The sequence below is a fragment of the Gracilinanus agilis genome, chromosome 1 (genome assembly GCF_016433145.1).
Source record: "Gracilinanus agilis isolate LMUSP501 chromosome 1, AgileGrace, whole genome shotgun sequence".
NCBI lineage: Eukaryota > Metazoa > Chordata > Mammalia > Didelphimorphia > Didelphidae > Gracilinanus > Gracilinanus agilis.
This window is the reverse complement of record NC_058130.1, coordinates 67,798,110-67,811,428: the sequence shown is the minus strand read 5'-3', so window position 1 is coordinate 67,811,428 and position 13,319 is coordinate 67,798,110.

Below are 13,319 nucleotides of genomic sequence, written 5' to 3'. Positions count from 1 at the left end.
TTATGCAATATCTCTGTGAGATAAGTGCAACAGATCTTACTAGCCTCATTTTATAAGATGAGGAAACTGAGGATCAGGGACAAGAAGTGACTTCTCCATGGCCACATGGAGAACCGGAGGTGAAATGTGAATCCTGGGCTTCCTGGCTCCTAGTTCAGAGTTCTAGCTTAGCCATCAGATGGATCTATCCTATCCAATGTCTGTCCATTCAAGTTGATTTATTGAATGTTCATTATGCCCCTACTACATGCAAGGCATTGGGTTCAATATGACCCCAAAATGACTCAAGGTGGAATAGAATCAGGAAGTGAATTTATAGCTAAAAAACATCCCATAGATCTTTAAAACTCGAATTAGAGTTCAAGAAAGGTTTCAGGGGGGCAGATGGATGGCTCAGTGGATTGAGAGCCAGGCCTAGAGACAGGAGGTCCTGGGTTTAAATCTGGCCTCAGATACTTCCCAGCTGTGTGACCCTGGGCAAGTCACTTGACCCCCATTGCCTAGTCCTGTAACAAATAAAATTAATATAGAAGGGTATATATAAAAAATATTAGAGTTTTAAAAAATAAAAAAAAGGTTTCATTAAGCACCTACTCCATATAGAACCCTGTGCTCCTTGCTGTGGGACATGGAAAGTGTGGTGCAATGGAGAGTGCTAAAGTTGTATTCAGAGGACCTCAGATCAAAGATTGGACAGCCTATTTACTACTGCTGTGACCTTGGGCAAGTCATTTAATCTCTGTGAGTCTTGCCTCTGAGATCTTTCACAACTCTATTTCTATGTTCCTGTGAAACCTTTTCTCAGCTCTTTAAATGACGTGTTAAAAGCTTACTAGAGCTTAAATCCTTAAAGCTTTAACATGTAGCAACAGTATCTTAAACCTGCTAGATTTGTAACACCCAACAACAATCTCCGCATTCTTTCGTTTGCTGGAGGAGCAAGTGCCAGATTCTGGTTCTCGTTTTCTCAAGGGTTTCCAATAGCTCGTTCAGGTGTCCAGAAGTTACAGGGTCAGGAATATCAAAGATTCTGTGTTCCAAGGTTACAGCAGGAAGCAAGTCTAGACTTGAGATCAAGGACAAAAAGATCTGCTCTCCTTCTAAACTCCTTGCAAAAAAATAAATAAATAAAAGCACACCCAGGAAGAATACAGTTACACAAAGATCCACTAAAATATTATTGCAATGGACTTTAGTAACACCTAAGAGATAAAATAAATAGCCACAAAATAGCTGTGTGTTCTTGAGCAAGTCATTTCCTGGTTCTGGCCTTAGTTTCTTGTATGAATGTTTGTCTCATATGTCACTTCACACTCCGGATTTACAAAAACTATTGGATTCAGCAAGGGATTTATTGGCAATAAGTATATCTTGAGATGTGTGAGCCTGGGCAAATCACTTTAACTCAGTGCTCTGGGCACCACTCTTAATATTATAATATTATAAGGTACAGTGAAGGTGTAGATGTGTTTTGAAGGAGGAAATTCCTCACTAGAAATTTTCTATGCTGATGAAATCATTGGTGTATTCCAATATATATATATATATATATATATATATATATATATATATATATATATATATATAACTTGTTTGGCTTAATCCCCACCCCAGTATATCTGGGAACCTTTCAGATCATCGAAATTCAGTATGTCCTAGGCCAGGAGACCAGACAAAGCACAGACATAATAAAATATTTGACCGAAACAGAATTATAAACGGGTAGGAAAATATATCTCAACATCTATTCCTGGAAGAGATAGCCATTTCAGAAGTATTTCTGCAAGTTTTTATGTCTTTTGGTCCTCCTTTCCCTTTTCTGATGAAGGTATATATTTTTGGGACTAGATCTGGGATTTCATCAGTGTAAGGAGCTCCTAGCAAGGAATTTCCTTCTTCAAAGTAGAGATCTCATTTAGCTTAATCCACCCCCCCCCCCAGTATAGCTTGAAGATCATCAAAATTCCATTTGACCCAGGCTAACAGATCAAACAAAACATTGAAATAATAAAATATTTGATAAATAGAAACAAGCAAGACCTAATGTTAGATATACATACATCCCTTTGTCAAATGGTGCCTTCTCTAGAGAGGGGAGGAAGATATCGGAGAATATTAATGTAACAAACAAATTAACTAAAAAAATTAAAAATATAATTTAAAAATTAATTTAAAAAAGAAAATGTGGGAAGACATATGCATGATGCAGAGGAGAAGAGAGGCGGGAACTCTCAGTGAATGGCCTCAATTTTCAGGTTGGGAGGAAGATGGAATAATGAAGATTTGGGTTTCCAAATTCCAAAATTCCTCTGACCAACATGATCCCTGTTAAATGTAAAAACCCAGATGCCTAGGATAGTTTTCATTGAGGCCCTTTCAGTGAAATCAGGTTTGAGTTCACAAGTGCAGACTTCATCTTGCATGAAGTATAAAAGGTACATTAGATATAGGTCTTCTTTCATTACCATTAAGCCTCTTGTTTACACTGTAAGCAGCTATCAATAGCAGATAATCTGACTCTAACTAATGGAATTCACTGGGAGCCTTCAATGACAGACCTATTATGTTTGACATCCAATAGACCCCTTTATGGGAGACTCTGAATGTGATATTATTATTCTATCTTTTTTCTTTTTAGCTGAAATCCATGACTGTCCATTCATAGATACACAAAATGGAGATGTATACCAAGAGATTACCATAAACTATTTGAGAGATTTCACTCCTTCTAGGAACAAAAGATCTATTAAACTAATTGGTCTGGATTGAATAAGACTGAATAGTAGGGATCTATTCAGACGGCTGATTCTGTCTACTACATTCTGCTTCATTCTTATTCTGAAGGATCATGGGATCATAGGTTTAGAGATGGAAGGGTTCTTAAAGGTCACATAATCCAACCTTATCATTTTTCAACTGTCTCAGCTAAGACCCAGGGAGGGATAGCAATTTGCCCATTTACACAGATAGAGAGTGACAGATCTGAGGCTTGAACAAAGGTCCTTCACCTCCAAACCTGGCTCTCTTTCTACTGCACTCCAACAATCATCCTGAAGATTTAAAAACTCTAGAAAGGAGAAGCCGAATGGATCTGAATTCTTCTCATGTTGTAAAGGAGACAGAGCAATGGCTTGAGATTCAGGGGACTACATTCAAGTTCTGGCTCAGACACAAATCATTCATCAGGTCACTCCCCTGGGACACAGTTGCCTTCTGTATAAAATAAAGGGGTTAGATGACATGACCTCTAGAGCCTCTTCTATATGCTAAGTTCTAGTGGCCAATGATCTAGGATTTCTTTCATTTCTGACATTCTGTGATTTCACATGGCTCAAAATGTTAGTCCTCCTACTATTGGCTTCTGATTTACATTTTTGCTTTCAATTAAAAAAAATCTGGCGGAAAAGAGCCTGAAAACTGGTTGTTTCCCTCAGTCATATTAATACCAAATTAGTTATGACAAGGAAGGTGAAGGTTTCAGGCACATATCATTTTGGATTCCATGTTTTCCCATGAAGGGAATACTAATACTCATAATGGGGCTCTTTCAACATCTCCAAGTATGTTGTTGCCTCTCTGCTTTGACTGATAGGTTAAGAGAAAGCTATTGACAGATGACGAATTTCTTTTGTTGATTACTCCTAGTTCAGGCTATATCCTGGATTGAATTTTTTTAACTTATTTGCCGAGAGCATCAAGAATCTAAATTTTAAAAGTTGGCCCGATGCAATGATATCAATAATGGAGGAACTTAACTTTTTTTTTAAACCCTTAACTTCTGTGTATTGACTTATAGGTGGAAGAGTGGTAAGGGTAGGCAATGGGGGTCAAGTGACTTGCCCAGGGTCACACAGCTGGGAAGTGTCTGAGGCCAGATTTTAACCTAGGACCTCCCGTCTCTAGGCCTGGCTCTCAATCCACTGAGCTACCCAGCTGTCCCCAGGAACTTAACTTTGAAGAAAAATACTTCCTTGTTCAAAATTTTATTTATAGACTTTTAAAAAATTATATGTGATAGAGGCAGATAGGTGGCACAATGGATAAAGTGCCAGGTTTGAGGTCAAAAGGACTTGGGTTCAAATCTGGCCTCACACTTCCTAGCTGTGTGACCCTGGACTAGTCACTTAATCCTGTTTGCCTAGCCCTTGCCCTTCTGTCTTAAGAGTTGCTACTAAGATAGAAAGTAAGGTTTAAAAAAAAAAGATTACATGTGATAATATGAAGCAAGGTGTCATGTCATAGTGCACAAAGAGCTGGCCTCGAAGTCAAGAAGGCATCTCAGAGGTCATCAAAGTCAAAATATGACTGAACGAAAATTCTCTACAACATGGCTGACAAATAGCTATCCAGAGGCCAGAGCTGGGAGAAATCAGTGTGGGCTGGGATGGATGGGAAAAATTTTTTGGATAAGGTAAGACTCAAAGGTTAGGAAAGATTTGTACAGATAGAGAATAGGGGAAGGCCATTCTAAGAAGAGGGGAATTGTGGGAACAAAAGTATGAGCAGAAGAAGTGATGAATAGAGCATGCCTTTGGGACAAAGAGGAGACAACTGTGCTAGGAGTAGAGGAGGCATGTTGAGAAGAAGTAAAAGATAAGGTTGGAGAAGTTAGGCAAGAAGAAAAACAACTGCCTGATCACATGGGAGGATGGGAAAATAATTAGGGATATTGACTCAAAATGAGCACCCTAGTGCAAATAAAACAGGGTTAAGCCCAGGAAGCTAGGAAGTTTCTGAAGATTTGATTTCATGAAAATGAGTCTTCCTGGCTTCGGGCCTGGTACTCAATCCATTGTACCACCTAGCTGCATAAGAGTCATGATTCAAACCCAAATCTCTTAGATAGCAAGGGTCAGAGGCACACCCAGGACAATAAGCTTCCTTTTAACCTCTGAGAAGTGGGAAAAGCTGTTTTAACACAATAAACTGTATTTGGCAGATATGTGGCAAATAACTTTTTAGATACTTGTGAGAAAACTCCAGAACAATCTAATATTCTATCCCTAGCAATCCCCATTACTGAGCTTGCTAAGAGGAGCCAACAATGATCTCATGGGAGCAGATGGTGATCTAAGTAGGGCTGACCATGCCAGCAGTCCTTTTCTATATGTTGTAGCTGGGTTTCCCTAATGCCAAAAATGACCACACAATTAAGGGATTAAAAAAATAATCAGTCCCACTGTTTACTTGGCATTGTGTGAATAAAGCAAATAGTTAATTGACTGTGTTTTTCCCATTTTCAGGCATATACTTTGGCATCATCTGGATACAACCTATTGTCTTTGTAAATAGAATGCTAGTAAGCTCGTATCTGTACAGCACTTGTTGGTTACAAAACACATTGTTTTCATATTTTTGTTATCTTCTGGGATCTTCAATAGCATCATGTGAAATAGATAGGGCAAGAATTATCATTTTACAGATTATCCATTTTACAGATGAGAAGACTGAGGCAAAGAAAGATGAAGTGTCTTGTGAAATGACATGCATCTAGCCAGCATGATATTGGTTACAAAACCAAGACTTGAACCATGCAGGATGGTAAATGTTAATCACCTTTCTGAGGGGTGGAATATATGCATAACATACTTTTATTTTTTTATTTTTTTAGTGTTTTTTAATTTTATTTTTTTTAGAAAAAATTATTCCATGGTTACAAGATTCATGTTCTTACTCTCTCCCCCCTAACCCCTGCCCCTCCCCCCATAGCCAACATGCATTTCCTCTAGTTTCTTCATGTGTCATTGATCAAGACCTATTTCCACATTATTGATAGTTGTACTAGGGTGGTCATTTAGAGTTTACTTCCCAAATCATGTCTGCATCAACCCATGTGTTCAAGCAGTTGTTTTTCTTCTGTGTTTCCACTCTTGTAGTTCTTCCTCTGAATGTTGGTAGCGTTTTTTTCCATAAATGTCTCAGAATTGTGCCAGGTCGTTGTGTTGCTGCTAGTTCAGAAGTCCATTACATTCGATTTTTTTAAAAACCCTTAACTTCTGTGTATTGGCTCCTAGGTGGAAGAATAGTAAGGGTGAGCAATGGGGGTCAAGTGACTTGCCCAGGGTCACACAGCTGGGAAGTCTCTGAGGCCAGATTTGAACTTAGGACCTCCCATCTCTAGGCCTGACTCTCAATCCACTGAGCTACCCAGCTGCCCCATTGAAATAGTTTTCTATTCATCCCTGCCTCCAGTCTTGTTGCCACAATCAATTCTCCATAAACTGTCATGGTCAGCAACAGAAAGCAGAGCTCTCAGGAAGCAGAGGACACAGGTCTAAAACCTGCCACTGATATTTATTGTTTTTGTGACCTTGGTCAAGTTCAAATCTCCAAATCTTCCTGTGTTCAAAGGTCTCACCCGTAAAATGAAAGGGTTGAAGTAGATGACTCTGCAATCCTTCTAGGCTCCAGTGGTTCCCAAACTTTTTTGGCCTATCGTCCCCTTTCCAGAAAAAAATATTACTTAGCCCCCTGGAAATTAATCTAGTTTTAATTGTTTGGAAAGCGTTTCGTAGTTGTGTTTGTATAATTCCTGTTTGTTTTGGTAGATAGATTCCTAAGTATTTTGTATTGTCTAGGGTGATTTTAAAAGGTGTTTCTCTTTCTACCTCTTGCTGTTGTGATGTGTTGGAAATATATAGAAATGCTAATGATTTGCATGCATTTATTTTGTATCCTGCAACTTTGCTAAAGTTGTTGATTATTTCTACTAGCTTTTTAGTTGATTCTCTAGGATTTTTTAAGTAGACCATCATATCATCTGCAAAGAGTGATAGCTTAGTCTCCTCATTGCCTATTTTAATACCTTCAATTTCTTTTTCTTCTCTAATTGCTGCTGCTGGTGTTTCTAGTACAATGTTAAATAATAGAGGTGATAGTGGGCATCCTTGTTTCATACCTGATCTTATTGGGAAGGCTTCTAATTTATCTCCATTGCATATGATGCTTGTTGATGGTTTTAGATATATGCTGTTTATTATTTTTAGGAAAGGTCCTTCTATTCCTATACTTTCTAGTGGGTGTTATATTTTGTCAAAGGCTTTTTCAGCATCTATTGGGATAATCATGTGGTTTTTGTTTGTTAGCTTGTTGATATGGTCAATTATGTGGATGGTTTTCTTAATGTTGAACCAACCTTGCATTCCTGATATAAATCCTATCTGGTCATGATGGATAACCCTCATGATCACTTGCTGGAGTCTTTTTGCTAACTATTTAAGATTTTTGCATCTATGTTCATTAAGGAGATTGGTCTGTAATTTTCTTTCTCTGTTTTTGGTCTGCCTGGCTTTGGAATCAGTACCATATTTGTGTCATAAAAGGAATTTGATAGGACTCCTTCTTTGCTTATTATTTCAAATAATTTGTATAGCATTGGGATTAGTTTTTCTTTGAATGTTTGATAGAATTAACTTGTGAATCCATCAGGCCCTGGTGATTTTTTCTTAGGGAGTTCTTTGATGGCTTGTTCAATTTCTTTTTCTGATATGGGGTTATTCAAGCAGTCTATTTCTTCTGCTGTTAATCTAGGCAATTCGTATTTTTGTAAATATTCATCCATATCACCTAGATTGCTAAATTTATTGCCATGTAATTAGGCAAAATAGTTTTTAAAGATTGTCTTAATTTCCTCTTCTAGTCTTATTTATTCATTCAATAGTTCTTTTACTTTCAATTTTATTAATTTCTCCTTTGATTTTTAGTATTTCTAATTTAGTTTTCATCTAGAGATTTTTAATTTGTTTGCTTTCTAGTTTTTTAAGTTGCATGCCCAAATTCATTAACCTCTGCTCTCCCTAATTTGTTAATATATGCACTAAATGATATAAATTTTCCCCTTAGAACTGCTTTGGCTGTATCCCATAGGTTTTGGTAAGAAGTCTCATCATTGTCATTGTCTTCAATGGAATTATTAATTGTTTCTATGATGTGTTCTTTAACTTATTTTGGAGAATCATATTATTTAATTTCCAATTAGTTTTTGGTTTGCCTCTCCATGTATCCTTACTAATAACTATTTTTATTGCATCATGATCTGATAAGGTTGCATTTATTATTTCTGCTTTTTTGCATTTGTTTGCCATGTTTCTTTGTCCTAGTACATGGTCAATCTTTGTGAATGTTCCATGTGCTGCTGAAAAGAAGGTGTATTCCTTTTTGTCCCTATTTATTTTTCTCCATATATCTATTAACTCTAATTTTTCTAGGATTTCTTTCCCCTCTCGTATCTCTTTCTTATTTATTTTTTAGTTTGATTTATCTAGATCTGATAGGAGAAGGTTGAGGTCACCCACTAGAATAGTTTTGCTATCTATTTCATCCTTGAGATCCACTAGCTTCTCCTTTAGAAATTTGGATGCTATACCATTTGGTGCATACATGTTGTGTACTGATATTTCTTCATTGTTTATACTGCCTTTTATCAGGATGTAATTACCTTCCCAATCTCTTTTAACCAGATCTATTTTTACTTTGGCTCTGTCAGAGATCATGATGGCAACCCCTGCCTTCTTTTTCTCATTTGAAGCCTAATAGATTTTGCTCCATCCTTTCATTTTTACTCTATGTATGTCTGCCTGTCTCATGTGTGTTTCTCGTAGACAATATATGGTAGGATTTTGGTTTCTAATCCATTCTGCTATTTGCTTCCATTTTATGGGAGAGTTCATCCCATTGACATTCAGAGTTATAATTATCAACTGTGTATTCCCAGACATTTTGATTCTCTCTCCTTGTCCTGCCCTTTCTTCTTTCCCTATTTCCTTCTGTGCCAGTGCTTTGTTTTTAATCAGTTCCCCTCATCCCCTCCCTTATTTTACTTCCCTTTCTCCCCTCCCCCTTCTTATTACCCTCTTATTCTTCTTTAGGATCTTTTTAAGCTACCCCCCTCCAAAATGCTTGATTTTAATCTCTATTACTACTGTGATTTATTCCACTAGTGAAGAATGTAAGAGGGTTGTGACTCTAGCAACTCAAGTTTGCTTCCTTTCTGGGGAAAGTCTACATGCTTAAGTGAGTACTATGAGGCTGGAAGCCTGTATGGGTCTCTAGGGCGGAGGTGAGCCTTTCTGTACAAGAAAAAAATGATGTCAATTCTTTCAGAGCTATTGTGAATCATTTACATCATCTCTGTGTGTGTGTGTGTGTGTGTGTATGTGTGTCTGTGCGAGAGTGTGAAACAAAAGTTATCCCATAACTGATATGCATTATTACAGTGATCACTTTTATGGAAGATGAGCCCTTTGTTCCACATCTGTGAAGAACTATACATGAGTTATATTCTGCAGTATCCCAGAAGAAACTCCCAGTAGGGGCACAACAAACCAAAGAGGTACCTTTTGGATTGTTTAGAGATCCCCAACCCCAATTTCAGCCCATATAATCCCAGAGCTTGGGAGTTACAATAAAAGGGATTGGCCACTTTCTCCCCCAAGGTTCCAGCCATTTCTATGTTAGCATCTGGTTCCTCCTTTCTTACCTGTAAGTTCTTTAAGGGAAGGGATCACATCTTATTTACCTTTATAGTGCCTACATTACCTAGTATATAACACGCACATAGTAGTTACATGCTAAATAATAAATGAGTAAGTGAAAAAGACTTCTGCATTAAAATTTTGCCAACACAGGGGCCCTGTCCTTTGAGGTCTGTTTGGCCTCAGATAGTTATTAAGGCTTAGAAAACCAAACATTTTCATTTCCTCTTCAAAAGACATCATAACCATTTCATTACATCTCTCAGAGCATTTTCCTGGAAACAGAAAGTCTTCAAAATGTATGAGCAATTTCTATCATGAGTTTATTGAAAATAAGATTCTATTTATTATTTTTTTGCAAAGGCACAGACATTTTGGTCTGCTTTGTTTTACTCTTTAACTGCTGGAACATTTGAGAGGGTCTTCTGTATACAGCCCTGTGATGGTTTTATGTATTTTGAAAATATTGTTAATAAATTATTTTTTTTAAGTTTGAAGTTTTAGGCTCTTGAGCCCATTTGTTTGGTGGCCCATGAAGCAACCTGGAAAGGGCTTGTCATCTGCCTGAAATAGAACCATCACACACCTGGCCAGCCTCCTGACAGAACACCATGCAGGATGGGAGAGGTTGTTTCTTTACCACCAGAGTGGGTCTGCAGAGTGTTAGCTCTTGTCTTTCCTGGCCAAATGTGTCCACAATCCTGGCTACACTGCAGCTCCTCACCCAAGGCCTCAGCCTTACAACCTTACAACGTCACAAGGAATATATCCAATGAAAATTCAGTCTGATTCCAGAAATATTTACGGAGCCTCTATAGTAGCTAAAGAAGCCCTGTAGTAAGCACTATGGTAAATACATAAGCTATTTAATTCTACAAACATTCATTACACATTCATTAAGTGCATAGCTTGGAGCTGGATATTGGCTATTCAAAGGCACAAGATAAAACAATCCCTGTCCTCAAGAAGTTTACTTTCTATTGATGAATAAAGAAGTGGGTTTCTGCTCTTCAGAAAATCAAATTTCTTTTAGAATCATAGGATGTTAAAGCTGGAAGGGACCTTAAATATTGGCTAGTCTGTTGGTGTCCATTCTGGGCTGACAACCCCTTGACATGGGTATGGTGAGGGCAGAGGGTAAATGGCAGATCAGGTTATTGCTAGCAACTCCTCTGCAAAACTACAAAGTAGAGACTCCCTTCATAAATAGAATAAATAACATGCATTACACTCAGTATATTACTAGTTTTCAAATGTATGTAGATGTTGTCATGATTAATAAAATACCATTGAATTAACAGCAAGTGAAATTTTAAAGCCCATGATACCCTTTGAGGTTTTCCTAATGCTTTCACATGCATTTCCTTTCTTTCTTTCTTTCTTTCTTTCTTTCTTCCTTTCTTTCTTTCTTTCTTTCTTTCTTTCTTTCTTTCTTTCTTTCTTTCTTTCTTTCTTTCTTTCTTTCTTTCTTTCTTTCTCTCTCTCTCTCTCTCTCTCTCTCTCTCTCTCTCTCTCTCTCTCTCCTTCTTTCTTTAAAAAACTCTTACCATCCCTCCTAGAATCAGTACTGTATATTGGTTCCAAAGCTGAAGAGTGGTAAGGACTAGGCAATGGGGATTAAGTGACTTGCCCAGGGTCACAAAGCTAGGAAGTGTCTAAGTCCAGATTTGAACCCAGGACCTCCCATCTCTAGGTCTGCCTCTCAATCCATTAAGTCACCTAGCTGCCCCCTCACATACATTTTCTGATTTGAATTATGCAACAATTCTATGAGGTATTATAATCACCATTTTATAGATGAATAGGAAACAGAATCAGAAAGTGATTTGCCCATGATCACACTAGTGGTAGTATTTGAATTCAGAATTTCCTGGTTTCGGGTCTATTACTCTGTCCACTAACCATACTTACTCTCATTTACATAAATAGGAAAGAAGAAGATTCAGAATCTCAATGAGAGAGGTTAGAAAGGAGATGGAGAAACACAGCTGCAATGACTGTGGCAGAAGTCCCATCTATGGGCTCTCCCTTTGATTCAATCCCTTCAGAATTATATAAAATGTATTCGACATGGGTTGTATAAATGTGTAGCTGTGGCTTGATATTTCTGGAATCTGTCCTAAAGAAGATTACATTTTTTACCTTGAGAGGAGCAAGAGAAAGGCAGTGGTTGGACAATTTGTGCTTCCCTCACCTTTATCCAAAAGGAGTATCAGGCTATATCATAGCTTCTCCCCTCTAATATTGATAGTCTAGAGGTGAAAGTATGGTTTAGAAGTAATTTTACTTCCCAGGTTGCTCTTAAGGAGGAGAGTAATCCTTAGCACACAACTTAGCTCCTTCCCACCAAAAGTTGGTTATAGAAAAGACCATGACAAATAAGGAATAGTAAGTAAACTCAATTCTCTAAACAAACCGCAAACAGAAATCTGAGAAGTTATACAGATTAAAATATATCCATTTAGAAGATATATGAATGAATGAGTGCTTCAGCTGGGACCGAGATGAGATCTTAGGGCAAGCCAAGAGATGCCCTAATCTTCCCCAAGATGGTCCATTCTATTAATCTCCATGGACTCAAATTGGAAATCAAGGACATGTTAAAGAGTGAGATTCCCCTACATGTCTGCAGCTTCTCACTCCAAGTTTCTCTTTATGAGAATTTCTGGAACTACATTTGTTTCCCTTCTAAGATGCTCTGGCCCCAACCCTATTTCTTATGCTGGTATTTTGTATGCACTATCACATTCCATCTTCTCTCTACCAATTAGGAGTCACATCTCCCTTTGCATGCAAAATGAGCCAGGCTTTTTGTTATTTTGCATTTAGAAACCAAGGAATATTAATAGTAGAATTATTATCACAGAGAGGGTGGGAAATAGATAGAGAGGGCCAATCCTTAAAATCTGCCAACCCTAAAAAAGAATCAACATGTTCAAAAAGTTTGAAAACCAGCCTTCTAGTCCATTACTGATCATTTACTGAGGAGAAGTCTCATAGGCAGGGAAGAGGAGTGTCTCAAGGTTACAAAGCTAGTTAGAGGGAAACTCAGGACTATAATCCACTTTCTTTTTTGCAGGATATCTCCTGTGTTGGGGGTGTTCCCTTCACTTCTACTTCTCAAGCTCCAGGCAAAGATGAGTTCCAGTGGCATCTGAACATCTTTCCTAATCTCTGCAGTGCTTAGTGCCACCACCCATCCCCAATTATTTTGCATTTACTATGTATATTTATTTTTTTAAACCCTTTCCTTCTATCTTAGAATTGATACTGATTATCAGTTTCAAGGAGGAAGAGTGGTAAGGGCTAAACAATGGGCATTAAGCGATTTACCCAGGGTCACACAGCTAGGCAGTATTGGAGGTCAGATATGAACCCAGGACCGCCTGGCTCTCTATCCACTGAACCACCCAGCTGCCCCACTAAGTATACATTTTAAATATATTTCTCTGAAAACTTGTTGCCTATCCCTTTCTCACTCCAACTCCTACCTAATAGAATGTAAGTACCTTGAGATCAGGGATTATTTCCTTTCTGCCTTGGGCCCCTAGCACAGTGCCTAACCTATAGGAGATGCCTAATAAATGGCTTTTTAAATTGAATAATTAATGTTCATCCTTAAAATGGATGATGCTTGAAGATTTTAAAGGGAGGAGAGTCAAATGAATCCTTCACGTTAGGAATGACAGAGCAGTTTCTAAACCTGCAATTTGTTCTGAAATATCTAAGGATCAGTAGAAATTCCCAGAAGACTAGTCCCGGCACCTGGTGCCTCTCTCATTTGGCCTGTTTTTGGTCCACCATGAGCTTCGGGTCCCGTCATGTCATCCTGTTCTTTGTGGGTCC